We start from the raw sequence: 8,127 nt of genomic DNA, 5'->3' as shown, positions 1-8,127 counted from the left end.
CGGCTAGGTTAATGCTGTAGTGCAGCCCCCTGCCAGTGTAGACACAGCCCTGGCGCAGGCGATGCAACGCGGCTAGGTTAATGCTGTAGCGCAGGCCCCCCTGCCAGTGTAGACACAGCCCTGGCGCAGGCGATGCAACGCGGCTCGGTTAATGCTGTAGCGCAGGCCCCCCTGCCAGTGTAGACACAGCCCTGGCGCAGGCGATGCAACGCGGCTAGGTTAATGCTGTAGCGCAGGCCCCCCTGCCAGTGTAGACACAGCCCTGGCGCAGGCGATGCAACGCGGCTAGGTTAATGCTGTAGCGCCCCCCCTGCCAGTGTAGACACAGCCCTGGCGCAGGCGATGCAACGCGGCTAGGTTAATGCTGTAACGCCCCCCTGCCAGTGTAGACACAGCCCTGGCGCAGGCGATGCAACGCGGCTCGGTTAATGCTGTAGCGCAGCCCCCTGCCAGTGTAGACACAGCCCTGGCGCAGGCGATGCAACGCGGCTAGGTTAATGCTGTAGCGCAGGCCCCCTGCCAGTGTAGACACAGCCCTGGCGCAGGCGATGCAACGCGGCTAGGTTAATGCTGTAGCGCAGGCCCCTGCCAGTGTAGACACAGCCCTGGCGCAGGCGATGCAACGCGGCTGGGTTAATGCTGTAGCGCAGCCCCCCTGCCAGTGTAGACACAGCCCTGGCGCAGGCGATGCAACGCGGCTGGGTTAATGCTGTAGCGCAGGCCCCCTGCCAGTGTAGACACAGCCCTGGCGCAGGCGATGCAACGCGGCTCGGTTAATGCTGTAGCGCAGGCCCCCCTGCCAGTGTAGACACAGCCCTGGCGCAGGCGATGCAACGCGGCTGGGTTAATGCTGTAGCGCAGGCCCCCCCCTGCCAGTGTAGACACAGCCCTGGCGCAGGCGATGCAACGCGGCTGGGTTAATGCTGTAGCGCAGGCCCCCCTGCCAGTGTAGACACAGCCCTGGCGCAGGCGATGCAACGCGGCTAGGTTAATGCTGTAGCGCAGGCCCCCCTGCCAGTGTAGACACAGCCCTGGCGCAGGCGATGCAACGCGGCTTGGTTAATGCTGTAACGCAGGCCCCTGCCAGTGTAGACACAGCCCTGGCGCAGGCGATGCAACGCGGCTAGGTTAATGCTGTAGCGCAGCCCCCCCTGCCAGTGTAGACACAGCCCTGGCGCAGGCGATGCAACGCGGCTGGGTTAATGCTGTAGCGCAGGCCCCCCCCTGCCAGTGTAGACACAGCCCTGGCGCAGGCGATGCAACGCGGCTAGGTTAATGCTGTAGCGCAGCCCCCCTGCCAGTGTAGACACAGCCCTGGCGCAGGCGATGCAACGCGGCTAGGTTAATGCTGTAACGCCCCCCTGCCAGTGTAGACACAGCCCTGGCGCAGGCGATGCAACGCGGCTAGGTTAATGCTGTAGCGCAGCCCCCTGCCAGTGTAGACACAGCCCTGGCGCAGGCGATGCAACGCGGCTGGGTTAATGCTGTAGCGCAGGCCCCCCTGCCAGTGTAGACACAGCCCTGGCACAGGCGATGCAACGCGGCTAGGTTAATGCTGTAGCGCAGGCCCCCCTGCCAGTGTAGACACAGCCCTGGCGCAGGCGATGCAACGCGGCTAGGTTAATGCTGTAGCGCAGGCCCCCTGCCAGTGTAGACACAGCCCTGGCGCAGGCGATGCAACGCGGCTGGGTTAATGCTGTAGCTCAGCCCCCCCTGCCAGTGTAGACACAGCCCTGGCGCAGGCGATGCAACGCGGCTAGGTTAATGCTGTAGCGCAGCCCCCCTGCCAGTGTAGACACAGCCCTGGCGCAGGCGATGCAACGCGGCTAGGTTAATGCTGTAGCGCAGGCCCCCCTGCCAGTGTAGACACAGCCCTGGCGCAGGCGATGCAACGCGGCTAGGTTAATGCTGTAGCGCAGGCCCCCCTGCCAGTGTAGACACAGCCCTGGCGCAGGCGATGCAACGCGGCTGGGTTAATGCTGTAGCGCAAGCCCCCCCCGCCAGTGTAGACACAGCCCTGGCGCAGGCGATGCAACGCGGCTGGGTTAATGCTGTAGCGCAAGCCCCCCCCGCCAGTGTAGACACAGCCCTGGCGCAGGCGATGCAACGCGGCTAGGTTAATGCTGTAGCGCAGGCCCCCCTGCCAGTGTAGACACAGCCCTGGCGCAGGCGATGCAACGCGGCTAGGTTAATGCTGTAACGCAGGCCCCCCTGCCAGTGTAGACACAGCCCTGGCGCAGGCGATGCAACGCGGCTAGGTTAATGCTGTAGCGCAGGCCCCCTGCCAGTGTAGACACAGCCCTGGCGCAGGCGATGCAACGCGGCTGGGTTAATGGTGTAGCGCAGGCCCCCTGCCAGTGTAGACACAGCCCTGGCGCAGGCGATGCAACGCGGCTAGGTTAATGCTGTAGCGCAGGCCCCCGTGCCAGTGTAGACACAGCCCTGGCGCAGGCGATGCAACGCGGCTCGGTTAATGCTGTAGCGCAGCCCCCTGCCAGTGTAGACACAGTCCTGGCGCAGGCGATGCAACGCGGCTAGGTTAATGCTGTAGCGCAGGCCCCCTGCCAGTGTAGACACAGCCCTGGCGCAGGCGATGCAACGCGGCTAGGTTAATGCTGTAGCGCCCCCCCCTGCCAGTGTAGACACAGCCCTGGCGCAGGCGATGCAACGCGGCTAGGTTAATGCTGTAGCGCAGGCCCCCTGCCAGTGTAGACACAGCCCTGGCGCAGGCGATGCAACGCGGCTAGGTTAATGCTGTAGCGCAGCCCCCCTGCCAGTGTAGACACAGCCCTGGCGCAGGCGATGCAACGCGGCTAGGTTAATGCTGTAGCGCAGCCCCCTGCCAGTGTAGACAGAGCCCTGGTGCAGGCGATGCAACGCGGCTAGGTTAATGCTGTAGCGCAGGCCCCCCTGCCAGTGTAGACACAGCCCTGGCGCAGGCGATGCAACGCGGCTTGGTTAATGCTGTAACGCCCCCCTGCCAGTGTAGACACAGCCCTGGCGCAGGCGATGCAACGCGGCTAGGTTAATGCTGTAGCGCAGCCCCCTGCCAGTGTAGACACAGCCCTGGCGCAGGCGATGCAACGCGGCTAGGTTAATGCTGTAACGCAGCCCCCCCTGCCAGTGTAGACACAGCCCTGGCGCAGGCGATGTAACGCGGCTTGGTTAATGCTGTAGCGCAGCCCCCTGCCAGTGTAGACAGAGCCCTGGTGCAGGCGATGCAACGCGGCTAGGTTAATGCTGTAGCGCAGGGCCCTGCCAGTGTAGACACAGCCCTGGCGCAGGCGATGCAACGCGGCTAGGTTAATGCTGTAGCGCAGGCCCCCCTGCCAGTGTAGACACAGCCCTGGCGCAGGCGATGCAACGCGGCTAGGTTAATGCTGTAGCGCAGGCCCCCCTGCCAGTGTAGACACAGCCCTGGCGCAGGCGATGCAACGCGGCTCGGTTAATGCTGTAGCGCAGGCCCCCTGCCAGTGTAGACACAGCCCTGGCGCAGGCGATGCAACGCGGCTAGGTTAATGCTGTAGCGCAGGCCCCCCCCTGCCAGTGTAGACACAGCCCTGGCGCAGGCGATGCAACGCGGCTAGGTTAATGCTGTAGCGCAGGCCCCCCTGCCAGTGTAGACACAGCCCTGGCGCAGGCGATGCAACGCGGCTAGGTTAATGCTGTAGCGCAGGCCCCCCTGCCAGTGTAGACACAGCCCTGGCGCAGGCGATGCAACGCGGCTAGGTTAATGCTGTAGCGCAGGCCCCCCTGCCAGTGTAGACACAGCCCTGGCGCAGGCGATGCAACGCGGCTAGGTTAATGCTGTAGCGCAGCCCCCTGCCAGTGTAGACACAGCCCTGGCGGAGGCGATGCAACGCGGCTGGGTTAATGCTGTAGCGCAGCCCCCTGCCAGTGTAGACACAGCCCTGGCGCAGGCGATGCAACGCGGCTGGGTTAATGCTGTAGCGCAGGCCCCCCCTGCCAGTGTAGACACAGCCCTGGCGCAGGCGATGCAACGCGGCTAGGTTAATGCTGTAGCGCAGGCCCCCCCTGCCAGTGTAGACACAGCCCTGGCGCAGGCGATGCAACGCGGCTAGGTTAATGCTGTAGCGCAGCCCCCCCTGCCAGTGTAGACACAGCCCTGGCGCAGGCGATGCAACGCGGCTGGGTTAATGCTGTAGCCCCCCCCTGCCAGTGTAGACACAGCCCTGGCGCAGGCGATGCAACGCGGCTCGGTTAATGCTGTAGCGCAGCCCCCCCTGCCAGTGTAGACACAGCCCTGGCGCAGGCGATGCAACGCGGCTCGGTTAATGCTGTAGCGCCCCCCCCTGCCAGTGTAGACACAGCCCTGGTGCAGGCGATGCAACGCGGCTAGGTTAATGCTGTAGCGCAGGCCCCCCTGCCAGTGTAGACACAGCCCTGGCGCAGGCGATGCAACGCGGCTAGGTTAATGCTGTAACGCCCCCCTGCCAGTGTAGACACAGCCCTGGCGCAGGCGATGCAACGCGGCTTGGTTAATGCTGTAACGCCCCCCTGCCAGTGTAGACACAGCCCTGGCGCAGGCGATGCAACGCGGCTAGGTTAATGCTGTAGCGCAGGCCCCCCTGCCAGTGTAGACACAGCCCTGGCGCAGGCGATGCAACGCGGCTAGGTTAATGCTGTAGCGCAGGCCCCCCCCTGCCAGTGTAGACACAGCCCTGGCGCAGGCGATGCAACGCGGCTAGGTTAATGCTGTAGCGCAGGCCCCCCTGCCAGTGTAGACACAGCCCTGGCGCAGGCGATGCAACGCGGCTAGGTTAATGCTGTAGCGCAGGCCCCTGCCAGTGTAGACACAGCCCTGGCGCAGGCGATGCAACGCGGCTAGGTTAATGCTGTAGCGCAGGCCCCTGCCAGTGTAGACACAGCCCTGGCGCAGGCGATGCAACGCGGCTAGGTTAATGCTGTAGCGCAGGCCCCCCCCTGCCAGTGTAGACACAGCCCTGGCGCAGGCGATGCAACGCGGCTCGGTTAATGCTGTAGCGCCCCCCCTGCCAGTGTAGACACAGCCCTGGCGCAGGCGATGCAACGCGGCTTGGTTAATGCTGTAGCGCAGCCCCCCTGCCAGTGTAGACACAGCCCTGGCGCAGGCGATGCAACGCGGCTAGGTTAATGCTGTAGCGCAGGGCCCTGCCAGTGTAGACACAGCCCTGGCGCAGGCGATGCAACGCGGCTCGGTTAATGCTGTAGCGCCCCCCCCTGCCAGTGTAGACACAGCCCTGGCGCAGGCGATGCAACGCGGCTAGGTTAATGCTGTAGCGCAGCCCCCCTGCCAGTGTAGACACAGCCCTGGCGCAGGCGATGCAACGCGGCTAGGTTAATGCTGTAGCGCAGCCCCCTGCCAGTGTAGACACAGCCCTGGCGCAGGCGATGCAACGCGGCTAGGTTAATGCTGTAGCGCAGGCCCCCCTGCCAGTGTAGACACAGTCCTGGCGCAGGCGATGCAACGCGGCTCGGTTAATGCTGTAGCGCAGCCCCCCCTGCCAGTGTAGACACAGCCCTGGCGCAGGCGATGCAACGCGGCTAGGTTAATGCTGTAGCGCAGCCCCCCCTGCCAGTGTAGACACAGTCCTGGCGCAGGCGATGCAACGCGGCTCGGTTAATGCTGTAACGCCCCCCTGCCAGTGTAGACACAGCCCTGGCGCAGGCGATGCAACGCGGCTCGGTTAATGCTGTAGCCCCCCCTGCCAGTGTAGACACAGCCCTGGCGCAGGCGATGCAACGCGGCTCGGTTAATGCTGTAACGCCCCCCTGCCAGTGTAGACACAGCCCTGGCGCAGGCGATGCAACGCGGCTCGGTTAATGCTGTAGCCCCCCCTGCCAGTGTAGACACAGCCCTGGCGCAGGCGATGCAACGCGGCTCGGTTAATGCTGTAACGCCCCCCTGCCAGTGTAGACACAGCCCTGGCGCAGGCGATGCAACGCGGCTAGGTTAATGCTGTAGCGCAGGCCCCCCTGCCAGTGTAGACACAGCCCTGGCGCAGGCGATGCAACGCGGCTAGGTTAATGCTGTAGCGCAGGCCCCCCTGCCAGTGTAGACACAGCCCTGGCGCAGGCGATGCAACGCGGCTCGGTTAATGCTGTAGCGCAGGCCCCCTGCCAGTGTAGACACAGCCCTGGCGCAGGCGATGCAACGCGGCTAGGTTAATGCTGTAGCGCAGGCCCCCCCCTGCCAGTGTAGACACAGCCCTGGCGCAGGCGATGCAACGCGGCTAGGTTAATGCTGTAGCGCAGGCCCCCCTGCCAGTGTAGACACAGCCCTGGCGCAGGCGATGCAACGCGGCTAGGTTAATGCTGTAGCGCAGGCCCCCCTGCCAGTGTAGACACAGCCCTGGCGCAGGCGATGCAACGCGGCTAGGTTAATGCTGTAGCGCAGGCCCCCCTGCCAGTGTAGACACAGCCCTGGCGCAGGCGATGCAACGCGGCTAGGTTAATGCTGTAGCGCAGGCCCCCTGCCAGTGTAGACACAGTCCTGGCGCAGGCGATGCAACGCGGCTAGGTTAATGCTGTAGCGCAGGCCCCCCTGCCAGTGTAGACACAGCCCTGGCGCAGGCGATGCAACGCGGCTAGGTTAATGCTGTAGCGCAGGCCCCCCTGCCAGTGTAGACACAGCCCTGGCGCAGGCGATGCAACGCGGCTAGGTTAATGCTGTAGCGCAGCCCCCTGCCAGTGTAGACACAGCCCTGGCGGAGGCGATGCAACGCGGCTGGGTTAATGCTGTAGCGCAGCCCCCTGCCAGTGTAGACACAGCCCTGGCGCAGGCGATGCAACGCGGCTGGGTTAATGCTGTAGCGCAGGCCCCCCCTGCCAGTGTAGACACAGCCCTGGCGCAGGCGATGCAACGCGGCTAGGTTAATGCTGTAGCGCAGGCCCCCCCTGCCAGTGTAGACACAGCCCTGGCGCAGGCGATGCAACGCGGCTAGGTTAATGCTGTAGCGCAGCCCCCCCTGCCAGTGTAGACACAGCCCTGGCGCAGGCGATGCAACGCGGCTGGGTTAATGCTGTAGCCCCCCCCTGCCAGTGTAGACACAGCCCTGGCGCAGGCGATGCAACGCGGCTCGGTTAATGCTGTAGCGCAGCCCCCCCTGCCAGTGTAGACACAGCCCTGGCGCAGGCGATGCAACGCGGCTCGGTTAATGCTGTAGCGCCCCCCCCTGCCAGTGTAGACACAGCCCTGGTGCAGGCGATGCAACGCGGCTAGGTTAATGCTGTAGCGCAGGCCCCCCTGCCAGTGTAGACACAGCCCTGGCGCAGGCGATGCAACGCGGCTAGGTTAATGCTGTAACGCCCCCCTGCCAGTGTAGACACAGCCCTGGCGCAGGCGATGCAACGCGGCTTGGTTAATGCTGTAACGCCCCCCTGCCAGTGTAGACACAGCCCTGGCGCAGGCGATGCAACGCGGCTAGGTTAATGCTGTAGCGCAGGCCCCCCTGCCAGTGTAGACACAGCCCTGGCGCAGGCGATGCAACGCGGCTAGGTTAATGCTGTAGCGCAGGCCCCCCTGCCAGTGTAGACACAGCCCTGGCGCAGGCGATGCAACGCGGCTAGGTTAATGCTGTAGCGCAGGCCCCCCTGCCAGTGTAGACACAGCCCTGGCGCAGGCGATGCAACGCGGCTAGGTTAATGCTGTAGCGCAGGCCCCCCTGCCAGTGTAGACACAGCCCTGGCGCAGGCGATGCAACGCGGCTAGGTTAATGCTGTAGCGCAGGCCCCCCTGCCAGTGTAGACACAGCCCTGGCGCAGGCGATGCAACGCGGCTAGGTTAATGCTGTAGCGCAGGCCCCCCCCTGCCAGTGTAGACACAGCCCTGGCGCAGGCGATGCAACGCGGCTCGGTTAATGCTGTAGCGCCCCCCCTGCCAGTGTAGACACAGCCCTGGCGCAGGCGATGCAACGCGGCTTGGTTAATGCTGTAGCGCAGCCCCCCTGCCAGTGTAGACACAGCCCTGGCGCAGGCGATGCAACGCGGCTAGGTTAATGCTGTAGCGCAGGGCCCCCTGCCAGTGTAGACACAGCCCTGGCGCAGGCGATGCAACGCGGCTCGGTTAATGCTGTAGCGCCCCCCCCTGCCAGTGTAGACACAGCCCTGGCGCAGGCGATGCAACGC

Source organism: Pelodiscus sinensis, chromosome 4, assembly GCF_052426305.1.
Source record: "Pelodiscus sinensis isolate ZL-2025 chromosome 4, ASM5242630v1, whole genome shotgun sequence".
In the NCBI taxonomy this organism is placed as follows: domain Eukaryota; kingdom Metazoa; phylum Chordata; order Testudines; family Trionychidae; genus Pelodiscus; species Pelodiscus sinensis.
Note: the sequence above shows the minus strand (reverse complement) of the source record.